This window comes from Thunnus maccoyii, chromosome 18 (assembly GCF_910596095.1).
Source record: "Thunnus maccoyii chromosome 18, fThuMac1.1, whole genome shotgun sequence".
Taxonomy (NCBI): Eukaryota; Metazoa; Chordata; class Actinopteri; order Scombriformes; family Scombridae; genus Thunnus; species Thunnus maccoyii.
Window position 1 is genome coordinate 8990183 of NC_056550.1, and position 14957 is coordinate 9005139.

The window sequence follows — 14957 nt, forward strand, 5'->3', positions numbered from 1 at the left end:
CAGAATCCTGACCATGTAAATCCACACTAGAAAGAAACAAAACTATTAAGGTCTTATGGAGTATGGGTTTATTGTTGATTTATGTGAAAAAAAACAATACATTTTTTGAAAGATTCAAATTTAAATAGCCAGAAATAATACATAGGTTACATACACGGCTTAACTTGAATCCAGTTTAAGTAACAATATCAGTTTTAAGGTGTACTGTATGTGGTAACCTGATTATTCCAGTAATACAAGTTTGCATGCTTTACATGACCTTGAGTTGGGGGCCATCAGGAAATTTCTATTTCCTCTTCACCACTCACAGCTGTAGCACTTTGCATCTGATTTTGCCTTGCTGGTAAATGTACGAAATAAGAAAAAACAAAAACAACAAAACAGGACCTTATTAAATGACGTCGTCTCACCCTTGGGATACTTTAGCTTTGGTTGCACTATTCACAGGATCACTTATACTCAACTATGACTGTAAACAAGAGGTAACCTTTTTATTTTGTGTACATTATTTTTGGGCTCATGCACAGAAATGGGGATGCCTGGTAAGAAGTTGTTTTGGTTCATTTTTCTGCCTTGTGCAGCTTTAACAGTGCATGGGAGTGTGACTTTGAAACATATTAATCCTATTGGTGATTGCGGACACATATGCAACGGTTGAGTAAGACTAATTTGCATGTAAAAAAATCTATAGCATAATGTGTGAAATGTGGTTTTAGAGTGAAATTCTGCTTTCAACAATACCTCCATACACACAGCTCTCATGCAGAAACAAGCAATGTAATTGGAAGATCTCAGTTTGACTTCTACAGACAGGATGGCTGATCGAAAGCATTTATCCTGCATCTTTGATTGTTTTGGGGGGAATTTTTCACAGGGAAAACAAAGCAGCTTAGCCAAGTTTCTCGATAGGAAAAAAAAATGTATTGATGATGAAAAATCATCAATATAAGAACGATAAAATTCTAACAAAGATTTAAAAAATATTTTCCAAACTGCCAAATTAGTGCTAATAGCATTTATGCACAACATGATTCGAATGACTGTACAAATCTGTTGTTGTTGACTGATATTGCTGCTCTCACCACTGAGCAGCTATCACCCTGCTGTTGAAAAATGAAATACTCTTCGAGGCTAATGAGAATGTAATGTAATGCAAATTAAGGAGATCAATAGTGTGTATGTGTGTGTGTGTTTGAGGGAGGGGTGGGGCACTAAAGAAGCAGCAGAAAGGGAGAGAGTCAATTACTGGACTCTTTATTAAGAAAGGCATACGTGTCCAATAGGAATACACTATAGTAATTATAAAGTAGTTGTGCTCTAATCTGAGCAGAGTGCTCTGGGCTGATAAACAGCTGGAGGAGAGATGTCTTTCTCTCTTTATCCTATCTCATTCATTTTGTGTCTTCTCTTTCTGTCACAGGGCGCGCGCACGCACACACACACACACACACACACACACACACACACACAAACTATGACTATGTTATTACCGTCACAGCACAGTTGCTTTCCATTACGGCCTGTTTCTGCATATCACTTGAGAACAATAAAATCAAAAGCAAGACTAGAAATCACATCAAATTTTATGCTGGTGTCAGCTGTGGAGCATGCATTCGTTGAAATGACATGTGCAGTCAAATGCATTCACTTAACAATGCATGTAATAGTCTGGTAGCAACGATAGCACAGTACACTTCCATTACTTCTCTCAATTTCACCTCCATATGGTGTTCAGAAAAGTCAAAGATCAAAACAATGATGTTTTAAATAATGTCTTTGGTTTTACACAGGATGTGCAGTGCAAACACTTCCTCTTTTATTCTTTTCTTCTATTCTTTCTTTTCTTCTTCTTTTCTTCTTTTACTATGCATGTCTAGCAGTCAAAGTCTGGTCTGGAAAGTCGAAGCAGCAGCTCTGGAGTCAACAGAAACACAGCTTGGACGGCAAAATCCCTAAAAGCTGGAACTGTGCCAGTATGTCTTGCTGTCTCTCTGTTGCTGTCCGTCTTTTTTTTGTTACAAACACAAAAATAAGAGGGTTTTGCTTGCAGTACAACTCCATGCACACACAGAACAGAATAGAGTGCAACCTTATTGTCCACCAGAGCACAAAATTGTCCTTAACTCTCACCAAAACAATAGAAGTAGCACCAGAACATGTAATATATAAAATGAATAATATATAGAAGATAGAAATGTGACAATAAGAAACAGCTGAGACAGAACCCCCCACTTAATTATAAAGTATACTACAGTACTAACCTGACATGCCAGATGGTTGGTTACACAGAACATTCAGCGAAGTCATCCATGGAACCATCTGTCTATCTATCATACCTTGCAAGGCAGCTGGATTTGTGACCCTGATTGGTCTGAACCAGCGGTGGTTCAGACACAAGCGCATAACTTGAAGCCTGACAAGATGGATACTCGTGATCTTGTGAATCCAGCTTCTTCACAAGGTTAAAATGTAAAAAACAAGTAAAAAAAAAAACCTATGGCATAAAACATGATAACATAAATCTGTGGAGCAAGATTTTAGACTCAGTCTTTGGAGTTTAATTCTGATTGCACTTGGAATAAAAGACTTCTTAAAAATATTAATATAAGGCATCATATAGCGCCTCCCAGAGCTCAGAGTCTCAAACTGAGGAAATAAAAGATGTGAATTGTCTGTCAGGATGCTTAAAGGATTTATCTCTTGTCCTGGCAGTTTACAGATCCCTCAGCTTCATTTGGGACTTCCCAATTCTTCTGCCAACTATGGTGATGCCAACAGATTTACAACACTCGCACATTCTGAGTGGTGATTTGCCTGAGAGTCTCACAGGAGTGAATCCCATGGTGCAGCACATTAATGTGTGGAAAACAACACATTACAGGTGAGCCCTAGGGCATTTTAGATTTTTTTTTTTTTGAAATGCTGTATTGCAGCATTTTAGAAAATTGACTGTCTGTAATGTGTTTAAACAGCTGAGTAAGGCTTTTTTTTTGGATAGGGAGACAAGAAGTCCCAGGATTAAGCTATTGCCTTGGCAAGCATCCACCCTGCCAGAGTGTCCTTGAGCAAACAAATCCTCACCTTGACAAAATAAATCTGAGTGCTGCAGCTGACCCGGCCCTCTGACACTGAATACAAAGAGAGACTTTCAAATGCATCACATCTGCATTATCACTGGGCCTCGGGATGCTACCGCGACAAATGAGACTTGACCCGTAATTTGAGATCGGTACCTTTATTCAGAACCATGTCCAGGAGGTATTTCACGGCTGTACATTTTCAGTGCATTCAGTAAGAGATTCATTCAATTGCAATTGTAAAACGATCAAAGGCGGACAGCGGGACACACAACGCTGCGCAGGTTTTTCTTTTTAGGTCACATGTATTCAGTGACACTGCACCATACATTACCATTCACATCCTTCCGAAACTTTCTGAAAGGCAGCATGACAGATCAGTGGATTTCCACAATATCATCATCCTCCATTCAGCCTTCTTTTCTCTTTCTTCTCTTTCTTTGCATCTCTCTTCACCACCCTTTTCATCCCCTGACTGCATTTAGCCAGAGGCTGATCTGCTCCTCTTCCTCTACTCTCCGCATGTCCAATGTCAAATTCCTTCTGTCATTATCACTCGTAGAGTAACACCGTGTTCCCCTGATTCCATTTTTGTCATAAAACTCAGTCAGCTCTCCCCTTTCCTCCTCTTCTCTTGTCTCCCTCCCTTCTTTTTCTCTCCCAGCTCTTCTCATCCCAGCTCTGGTAAGTTATTGCTCCAAAGTTAATTGCAGGATCCGTACTGCAACACACCAACACAGGATTGGATTACTGTGTGATTTAATGGATGGAAGGTCATTTTTTTCCACTCAGAAATTGATTGTCTCCAGGGACCGGCCATGTGTGACGGCTTGACATGAATTGTACTTCTATTTTTTGGGAGCTGTAAAAGGTTACACTTGTAATGGAGTAAAGTAGGAGCTGTGTTCTGAAGTCTCATGGTTATTTTCTTCAAAGATTACAGCATGATCGTACCTGCTTCTATGTTTTCTTTCATGTTCTTACTTGCACTCCATCTCTCTCTCCACCTCTCCTCCACCTTCACCACTTCTCTCCATCCGCCCTTCACTCTTTCATCACTTCGGTCTTACCCTTTTCTCCTCTTTCTTCGCTGTCTCCGCATCCATCCTCTTCCCTCCTCCCTCCTCTCTCCAACTTTCCTCTCCCTCTATTCCCTGCAATCCCTCCTCCTCCTCTCAAACATCACACAATCCCCTCCTATCCCAATCCAGCGCACCCTCTCTCTCTCCCTCCCTCTGCCTTTATCTCTCCCTCCCTCTCTCTTTCTCTCCTTCATCTCACCTCCAGCCAGCCTGAGCACCCTCCTCCTCCTCCTCTTGGATCGCGCAGCCGTCCGTTCTTGTCCACTTTCTCTTTCTCTCTCTTCATACCTCTCACTCTCTCTGCTGTCTCTCACTGTCTTTGCTTCTCTCATCTTTTATCTCTTTCTCTCTCTTCCTTCTCTGTCTGCCCTCCACTTTGGCTGCCAGAAGCTCACAGGCTCGCTGCTCTTCCTTCAACCACTGAGGTTTCAGAAGCACACGGGACGAAGACTCTATCAGTGGAGGTAAGTGTCTCTGTGTGTGTGTGTTGGTTAACCTTACTTGCATAGGCTGCTTCTTTAGGAGGCAGATGGGATGACTGGTGTGAAGAAGAGAAAGAGAAGGAATGACAGACCAAAAAAAATGTATAGGTGAATCAAGCTGTTCTGCAGTATTTGGGAAAGTGACATGACTGGACAGTGAAAAAGAGGCAAACAGCTGTATTGTATACGATGATGATGAAGATGATGGTGATAAGTGAAAAGTGAAAAAGAAAGGCTATTTTTGATGCATCATAATTGACTGCTGCATTAAAAAAAAGAATCTGAGAGAGTAAAATATGAGGGAAAGAGAGGCAAAAATGGAAATGAGGCCATAAGAAAAAAACAAACATCAAAAATGAACTAGAGAGCAGCCAACAGAGAGCGAGAGAAATATTTCAGGTGAAGGAGGGAAAAAAAATGAGAAGTAGAGAGAATGGGATGCTGATGTTTCCCCGGTGTAGCGGCTGCATGCCTACAAACGCAGCGGTGCCTGCCTCCTCCTCTCCCGTAAAAAATCCCATTCACAAACAGGACCTGAAAACAGGCGATGGTGATTGGTTCCCTGAGCGCTGTGTGTCTGCCTGTGCTTCATTGAGTGTGTGTATGTGTGTGTGAGATGGAGCAAGAGAGGGAGAGGGAGGAGGGGGAGAAAACCCATTACATTCCTGTGCGGGTGATGCTGAGGCTTTGGAGCAGAAGCTTGAATGAAACTGCAGGGTGTGCACTTGTACATGCACACTATCTATATTACACAGCCCACACTATACAAAAATGTAGAGACAATGAATGATGTATATTGGCACTTTTTTTTCCCCCCATTTTTTTCAACGTCACAAATGACAGACAGATGAGGGGACAGACTGGAGCATGAGCGGTGATTTTGCACCAGCCTTAAACTCATTTTTTCCCCCTAAACTCTTTCTCCCTGATTGCGTCATTCAATGCTGTACCAGACTGTCATCCCTCTCCCTGCCACCGCCACTGTCACAATCTCGCAACCACTGCCAACCCTCCAAGATTAACAGCTGTCCAAACAGCGATGCTCTCCTGCCTCGCTAGGGCTGGCCAATTAGATAGTGACATTTGTTTGGGGAGGGGGGCAAAGGGGAAGATGGCTGTTGGTGCGTTGGACCTGAAGGGCAGGGAGGTGGTGAAGAGGAGAGAAACTTTAGATACCTGCTCAGGTGGCAAAGCAAAGAGAGAGACAGAAAGAGAAAGATTAGAATGAGATTTGATAGGAAATTTAGAAATAATTCCACAGTTTATGCGTCATGGCAGCAAATGTCACCTTTGGTTGCAAATGTACATATCAGGAGCTGCAAGAGGAGCTTCTTCTGTCGACCTCGATGTGCGCCCTTATTAGTGGGCTTTGTAGGTCAGAGATATAGCTTGGAGCTAATCTGTTCAATGCCGTATAAGTGATTGATAGGGTTTTATAGATGTGAATTTTCTGGAAGCAATGAGAATTCAATGATAGGTTTCTAAAATTGAAGTTATGTGTTCTCTTCACATAGCTCCAGTTAAGAGCCATACAGCTGCATTTTTGACCATCTGAAGACGATTTAGTGCTGTTTTTTTTACTGAGTGCTGAACATAGATTTAGAGCCTCTCTTGGTTGTCAAAGTTAAGGTTTGAATTAAAAGTTACACCCATATTTCTGACCGATAATTTGGTGTTGGTTGACATCAAGCCAGGTTTTCCATTAATTGAGACTGTAGGCTGTGTGGGGCAAATAGCTGGAGAAAATTACAAGAAATACAACATTTAATACCCTCAAAGCAGTCCTTTAGGGCTAATCAAACTAAAAGAATCAGTAGGGTGGACAGAAAGATATAATCGTGCATCATCTGCATAAAAATTAAAGCATGTAAATAGAGAGAAGAATAGGGCCCAGGATCAACCCCTGAGGTACACCACAAGTAAGTTGTGTAAACGAGACAATTAAACTACCAAATTTCCCACCACATTTCATAGAACAGGCAAAGATTAAATCAGTTTGACCTCAGAGGGAAGCACATAATTAGTCATTATTATTTAAAAAAAACAACTTGATCCTCTTTTCAGTTAAATGAAAAGCAGAATACTATACAATACACACAGCCTTGACCATAACTATCCACACACCATTCTTCCCTCCAGCCCTTGTGCTATCCCTCTTCATTTTTAAACTCACACATCATACCTCCTCATAAGCTTTATCACCACTTCCCCATTAGATATAAAAGTCAGGTGTGATGCATGGAAGCATACTTTCTCCTGATTTCATGGGAATTCAGTGATACCCAGGTGTGATATAACGCTCCTCGGGGAGGAGACCACACAATGTGGCTGCGGAAGGTGTGTGTGTGTGAGAAAATGGTTATGGATGTCAGTGTATGAGACGAGGCAAGGAAGGCAAATAGAGGGACAGAAAAGTGGAAGTGTGGACAAGTGTGTGTGTGAGAGAGACAGAGAGAGGAAAAAAGAAAGAGATACAGTAGGTGTGTTGGTTAGGGAAGTGTGGAGAAGCATTAAAGGAGAAATTTAGGACTTGTGTCAGTGGTATTGGGACAGGTGAACTGGGAAAAGTACCATAACAGCCAGACTGGGGGTTCAGTGAGAGTGTGTGTTCCTGTGTGTGTACAGTATATTAACAATATGTGAGCAAGGTGATCAAATTAAGTGCTCTGATTGACTGCAGGGAGCTCTAAGTCCTGCTAAATACTGGTTTGGGGTGGCTCTTGTGGCCTGTCAGTCAAAATAAAAGAAAATGTGTATCCCTTAGTGTGTTTCCATATTAGTCCCTGTCACAGTTCATGTGAAAAAACACACATCTCCACATGAACATTGTCACAACAAATTGAGAAATGGGGATGGGGAATTACATTGCATTTTATGTTGTAAGAAGAAGAAAATCCTGGATTTCCGCTGCTGTATTGTTGTTTCATCTGAGAGGCTCCTGTAATCTGTTCACCCCTGACATTACATGTAAGGGTTATCAACTGTTCGCTTGTGTATATCGCCACCTACAGTATGGCTCCTGATTTAGCTTCCTATGAGGTGAATGATCCAGACAAGGTGTGCTTTTAAAGAATGTGCAAAAAGTGTGACTTAGACCTTACAATTAGTGATCATCATTACCAGTGCATGCAAATACAGTATCTGCCCTGATTTTACTACAAATTTAAAATTAGTCTAAAACTGTGAAATTGCTTAAAATATCAGATGTAAGTTGACTTTTAATGGTGCTACAGATTGAATTCCTGACACTTTTCGTGACAAGACTAATGCAACAAAATGCACAAAGCAGGGACACATACAGACAGAAGTAGCTAAGTAGATTTACTCAAGTACTGTACTTACAGTACGTAAGTATAATTTTGAGGTATTGGTACTTTCCCCCAAGTATTTCCATTGTATGATACTTTACACTTCTAATCCACTAATTTCAGATGGCAATTGCATTAATTTCATAGATATAGTTATAAAACTATGATAAGCTTATAAAATGCAGGTGTTTTCAACCTTTTTGGCTTGTGACTCTTTAAAAAAAAAAAGGGGCCCTTTGTTAAATTTTAGATGTCAATGAGTTGTAAGCAGCTCCACCAAATATTGATTTCCCCTCTAAACTTCTGGCTATGGCTTTACTTAAACACTGTTTGAGGCCCGAAAAGGTAAAACTACCCAATATTTTAGAAAAAAGGAATAATCATCTCAATACCCTTCAGATTTATCTTGTAAACCTTTGTAGGTTGTTTGAATGCATAACTTTTACTTGTAATGAAATATTTCTAAACACTTCACATATACAAATGTATTAATTATATGTCACTACCCTGGCTGCACTGTGCAGACCTGCAGAACAAAAGTGAAACACGATGAAAAAAGCTTCATTAGTGGTTGAGGTGATGATTGTGTGTGGGCATCGATGTGTGTGTGTATATACAGTATGTTTGTGTGTATTGCTGGGGAGCCTATCCTTTGTCCTACATTGCCAGTTGCCCTCTGGTTGTTTTATTTTCTCTCCTCTGCTGTTCAATGTTCTGTGGAGACATGACTGTGAATGTGAGTGAGTAGGATGGAAACATGCCGATGGGTGGGCTGGATAGGGAAATGTCATTTTACTGGGAAAGAGGGGCAATTGTTTGTGTGGGCTTGTGATAGTAGGTGAGAGAGTGTCAGGAAGGGGTCGGTTAATTGTGAGTAGCGAGAGAGTAGCACGGTGTTTATGTGGGCAAACATCAATGTAAAAAGATGCACCCTGGGAAATAGGAAAATGAATAGAAAAGAAAGAAAGGAAAATCAAAGCATTTCTCTTGATCATTCCTCTTGACCTTCATTTTTAAAATACTCACCCCCCCCTCCATTGCTCTCCTTGTATTCCTTCCTATTCTTCTTTCCTCTTTTTCACTATTGTTTAAATCTCTTATCATCTTTCATCTTCTTCTCCCATTTCTTCATGTCCTCCACCACCTGTGAGCTGATATATAACTGCATGATAAGATGTGAGTGCTGAGCATATGGTCACCTCACCACCGAGGTTTCACCACCACTTAAGAGGTTGTCTGGATAATTAAAACACTGTTCCCAGCTACGGAATGGAGGTCGCTCTGAGAGAATTTGCATTTGCGCTGATTTTGTCATGAAAAGCACAATTAACCCAGTGTTCAGGGCCCTTGTTAAAAGCCATTAATTAAAACACAGATTCTGATAAAAGAGAATGAAGAAAAAGACATCACATGTTTTCGCTGAGGTGACAGGTTTGAGCAAGGAAGGGAAACTGAGGGTTTTGCTGGCTATCAGACAAGATTTACATTATTCAACATACAGACACACAAACTGGTGCAGTGCAGGTCAAAAATGACATGCACTTTCCACCTCTCCAACCCTCCCACCAACCACACAATCACATTGCCAAAACATTAATATATTGAAATTGCCCCTGATATCATGATGGGCCCAGACAGAAGGCTGTGATTGGCAGACATGCTCTCTGGAGCCATCACTGGTGAGTCTTCAATTGCCAAGGTCAAGGACAGATGTTGTGCAAGGCAGATGGCATCTGGAGAGAGCTTGATGAGCTCACTGATATGCAGGATGATCAGAAAAAAACGTGCCTGACGCTCTCATTTTGGGGCTTATTATCACACGTGTCTGGAGCATTGTGTGCAGATGTTTGCATGTGTGTGAATGGCATTGGCGCTGGAAATGAGCCACCTGCTAAGAAGGAATTATGAGCGTGAAGTGAACAGCATCTATTGGAACATCAGCTGTTGTGGTTTGGTTAATATTTGCATAAGTGATGAGCTTGTAGCGGTGCATAGTGTTCTGCCGGACAGTGCTCAGCTGGACTTTGTGAGTTCATGTAAAGGTGCTGCCCACGATCACAATGAGTGGAAAGGTCTCAGGTGTTATGCTGCCATTTGATTGCATTACTTTAAATTGTCTTTGGTTTAAAGATGTCCTGTGTTATAGCTCATTTATGCTTCCTCTGTGCTTTATCACTGCAGCTTATCTCAATTTCTTTCAATCCTTCTCTCTCATGCTGCATATTTGAGGCAAGGCCAAAGAATAACTTACCATTTTTTCAAGTGCTCTTCAAGCAAATCACTTTTCCTCCTTGAGGGAGTACTTAGGTCCAAAGGTTGTTGAGCTATTTGAAGAATTAAGTGTGTTTCTGAGGACAGCGGCGACACAAGTGTGAGTATTTTTACCAAGGTCCAAAAGTCGATGCTAACTTTAGACTGACACAGAGGTCAGCGCAGCAGAAAAGGTGTCAGCCCGCTTCCAATTAGAGAACCCATGACCTCTTAAATGAGATCATTAACGAACCCATGGTCAGGAGGGAGAGAGAGCGAGTGAAAATGGATTGAGACATTTCTTATTTTAGAGCTTGGTCTTTTTTTTTTTTAGAAAGAAAAATTAAATAGGATGATGATGTGACCTATTTTGTCAAAGCCACTTAAAGCCTCCACCTTTTGGGAACAAAGTCTTATATATAGATTTGCACCTTTTTAAAGCAATGCCCTAAGGTTAAATGTTCACTCGGTCAACAAAAGCAGTTCTGTCCCATGTTTGGTTTCTGTCCTTCTGCACTGCGGAATTATACAATATCTGCTCTTTCATTGGTGCTTTCATTGAACTTTAAAGTAGTTATCAGTTGATTTTTAATATTAATGCTCCATCAAAGTTAAAGACAACAAAAGACAGAGCTAATACAGACACACAACTCACATAAAATATGATCCTCATTCAAAACAACCAACCCATCATTTATATAAACTGCATACTTTGTCTAGGGGCTACAACAGTAAAGGGCTATATGAATATTACCAAACTTATCAGTACTTTATCATTACATATACTGCTAATTTGCTACTTGATTTGAACAGGAGCAACAGCATAAGATGAGTTTAATAGTCTTAAAGGTCAACAATCCTTTAAAGAAGGTCAAAATATCTTTTGGGTTCTTAAAATTAAATGAAGTTCAAATCCAAAAAGGAGTGGAGCATCAATTTTAGTTCTTTACCTGTTACCTGCTCTCGAATGTCCGACATCTAATGTTTTCAAAGTAATAAAGTGAAAAGTTCTTGGCTCCCGGTGCAACAGAAAAGAGCAGTGCCCTAGCACTGAAAAGCACAGTTATCTTGAAACAGCTCAAGATAATGTGGAGCAACGCACTGTTAATGGTCAGATGGAATTGCATTAGCCTATCAACTCATGAAGTGACCGACAGCTCATTTCAATAGCAGAGATTAGGCTTGATGAGCCGAGGCTGAGGCCTTGCAAAGCAGCATTCGTTGTGAACAATATCCATCAATCCCCCTTGAATGTCAGATCCCAGGCCACATCCCGCCTCTGAGGAAAAAAGGCCAGGATAGCTGCAGGGAAGTTTTCCTTCCATTTATCGCTTCCTCCTCTTACTGTACTCCCCTTTCAACTGACCTTCATTTCTAATTCCCTGACTCTACATTTCATTTAATCTGTAATCCTTATCCCATCATCCATCCTCTCTCTCCTCTACCTCCATCTCTATTATCGCCTGCTTTACTAGCCTACTCTGTTCTTTACTCAACCATTCCCAACTGAAATTTCAACGCTAGTCTGATTCATTAAAGCCAGAGCCTGCTGGGCCCACATATTACCTGAACCTGAAGATTTAACATCAAAACTCCCCCCCCCCCCCCTCTCTCTCTCTCACACACACTCTCTCTCTCTGTCCTTCTTGTTCTCTCTCTTGTGTACACAATTGCTGACAGGTGGACTGGTCTAAAGGTGCCTTCAGACTGCGCTCAAGAGATTTAAAGGTGGCATGATTCAAAGTCTATGGAAAGATGTGAATGGATGCAAAAGCATCACAAATTGAGGCCAGCAGGTTGAACAAGTTATAAATTGAGCAATAGATTTACAGATACACCATGTCATAAACAGAGAAAGGCAACACGGAAAAGGACAATCCAAGGCAAAATAACAGAAAAAACTGAATGTCACGGTAAGTTTCATACAAACACAAATATGTTTGACATAACTTTTTTATATCTTTAACATTAAATCAAATGTTCCTTCATGAATCATTGGAATTTTGCATGATATATTTAATATATTTTGATACCTGCCTGAAATCAAAATAAAGTGTTGATTCTCAACATGCATTAGTGATAACGGACCTGTCAAAAGGTCTGTGGTACCTCCATTTCACAGATAAATATGGAGCACTAAAGGCTGGGGTATGTGCCATCCAATGACATCTAAAAGTTTAAACAGAAAAGGGTTTATAGCTTTTCCAAACACGGTCAAAAGTGGGGCGAAAAGATTCATATTCTAAACCTGAACTTTATAAAAGAAAATGGTTTGAAAATATATCTAACTTTTATAATATTTCTCTGCAGGTTTTATTTTGGAGGGGTAATGCACCAAAATGCATAAGCAACAAAACAAATTTCCAAGCTTTAAATACTGTGATGTTTTCATTCAGAATTCATATCAGTGATCAGAGCCAGCAGGATAAACAAAAGCAGTCTCAGAAGCAATCCTCAGTGACAATGTTTATCCCGTATTGCGCTCTGTCATGAGACCCACTTCAGTGTCATATTCAATCTGGCGACGCCAGGCTGAGGTTATCATCAGTAAGAGGCATTAGGATGGAAACAGATGATGCTTTGATGAGGCTATTTTCACATTCATATTGCACTGGTATGGAACAAAGACTCTTGCATCTGACATTTGTCAAGGGGGTTTGAGGGCGCATGTATGTGCATTTTTCTGTGCCTGCATAAATGGAGCATTATGTACTGTAATACACACTACCTTACATGTGCAGGAAGCTGTATGTTGATGGAAGTGAATCATTTTTGGAGTTCACATGTGTCTTTATACATGTATATACCTACTTAGAAGTGTGTTCGGACTCTGTGTGTGTGTGTCTCTATTCACTGCTCTCCCGCAGCTATAACTCAGTTACACTGTCTCTGTCTTTTGTGACTTCATGAATGACTGCACATTTGTTTCCTTTATGTGAATGTACATATTCCGTCCTCAACCCTCTCCCTCCCGCCCATTTTCCTTCCTGCTCTCTTTCTCCTGCTTTATAAGAAGGCTGGCCCCGGCATATAGGCCCGAGGCATGTCCTGAGCACCAGAGTGTGCACCGAGGGTCAGAGTGAACATGAGACGCTAAGAGGGAGAGTGTGTGTCTTTGTGTATGAGCAGTCAAGAGTGTGCTACTACCGCTGTAACTGTTATAGTTTTCTGCTGCAAGGTCAATGCTGCAAGCCTCCCCAAACCCTCCACCCCACCCCATCTCTCTCTTTCTTTCTCTCGCTCAGCACTGCAGGAGCTGCTGTCAGTGACAAGAGGGTGTCAGCTGCTGCTGCTGACCAGGCATCACTGCTGGGGTTAGGGATAGGGCAACACACACATACTGGCACAAATTGGCATCTACTTGCACTCTTGCATGGGTGAGAATCGCTCATTCATGCGAATACAGATTCACATGCGCATACATCATGCCACCAGCACTGTAAATCTAAAAAAAAAAAAAAGAAAAGAAAAAGAAAAAAAGTGTATTAATGAACACTTGAGTTGTTATGTGTGGACAGCCATCCCACTTATTCTCCTACTCCGCTAAACACATCATTATCCAACTGTGAGCATACAAGAGTCTATATTTAGACGATCTTAAACAACCACCAGCAAACTCAAGTGCACTGCAGGCAAGTCATGTGTCAATATACAAATTACTCATGTAGTGATGCACAAAAGTAGAAAGAAGAATAATATTCTCTGAGATCTAAGCAGCACAAGTGAGAACTCTGCCTGAGAGTGAAATATGAATCTTTACAATGATATAACACTGTTTTGTAGTGTACTACGTTCTCTCACATGACTGTATTTTGGTGTTTGCTGTGCTTGTTATTTTCATTCAAACGATTGCTGATTCAATCTCCTTAAGAAGAAACAAATCTGCTAACAATGTAGGCGAATGCCCTCAGACACCCGCATTTATGTCCAATGAATTTAACCACTCCTCAAACTGTGACTTTAATAACCCCTCCTCTCCTTGCTGCCTCTTTTCTCTCCCCGCTCCTCGTTCCCCCTCTCCTCTCACATCACAGACGTGGTGCAGAATACAAATCGTGTTTTCCTTTCTTTATTTGGGTAGCCTATAATGCTGTAGGCCAGAGGAGAATGGGAGACGAGAGTGAATGCGTCCCGCCAAAAAGAAAAGGGAGGCAACAATAGAGTGGTAAAGAAGCTCTACAGACAAAAAGACGAGAGGACAATGAGACGTAGAAATAGAGACGCACCGCAAGACAGAGAATATGTGGAGATGAATGGAAGATGCATGAATAGGAAGAGATAGGGAGAAAAGACACAAAGACAAAAGGTAAAATGTTAATAAAAAAGGATACTTGAATTATATTCCATGAAGGATGGGCAGGTGGATAGTTTTCAAAAATGCGGTTCGTTGTGTACTTTCTCCTCGACAGTGGTTGTTAAGAGCTGACAGGCGAACCAAAGACAACGGGCCAAAAGTGGCTGAAAGCTGCATTGTGGTGCAGATGGTGGTGTTGATTCTCAGTGGGATCGACAGCGCGAGTGACCCTTTCACATTACAGGGAGTCATCTGATTCAATGTTCAGATCACAAATATTGATCAATGGAGCTTTGACTTTTCCCTGTAAGATAATAAGACACATCAGGTACTGCCTGTTTCCCTGAGTCTGCTCTCATCAGTACATCAGTTGTGGTTGTTGATTTAGAATGAAGGGCAACGAGAAGTGGTGCCCAGTGACAAAGTCAAACTATCTCTAGGAGATAGCTGCAGTAAAGTTTTAC

General features: G+C 41.0%; 1 protein-coding gene across 1 annotated transcript in view; it reads left to right on the forward strand.

Moving 5' to 3' along the window:
- The first annotated feature begins 4371 nt into the window (after window positions 1–4371).
- The window catches only part of pvalb6 (parvalbumin 6), a 41640-nt gene continuing 31054 nt past the window's right edge, over window positions 4372–14957 (forward strand). Inside the window, exon 1 of the mRNA XM_042392908.1 lies at window positions 4372–4623. The gene's annotated coding sequence lies outside the window, so the exon portion shown is untranslated. The remainder of the gene's footprint in view (window positions 4624–14957) is intronic.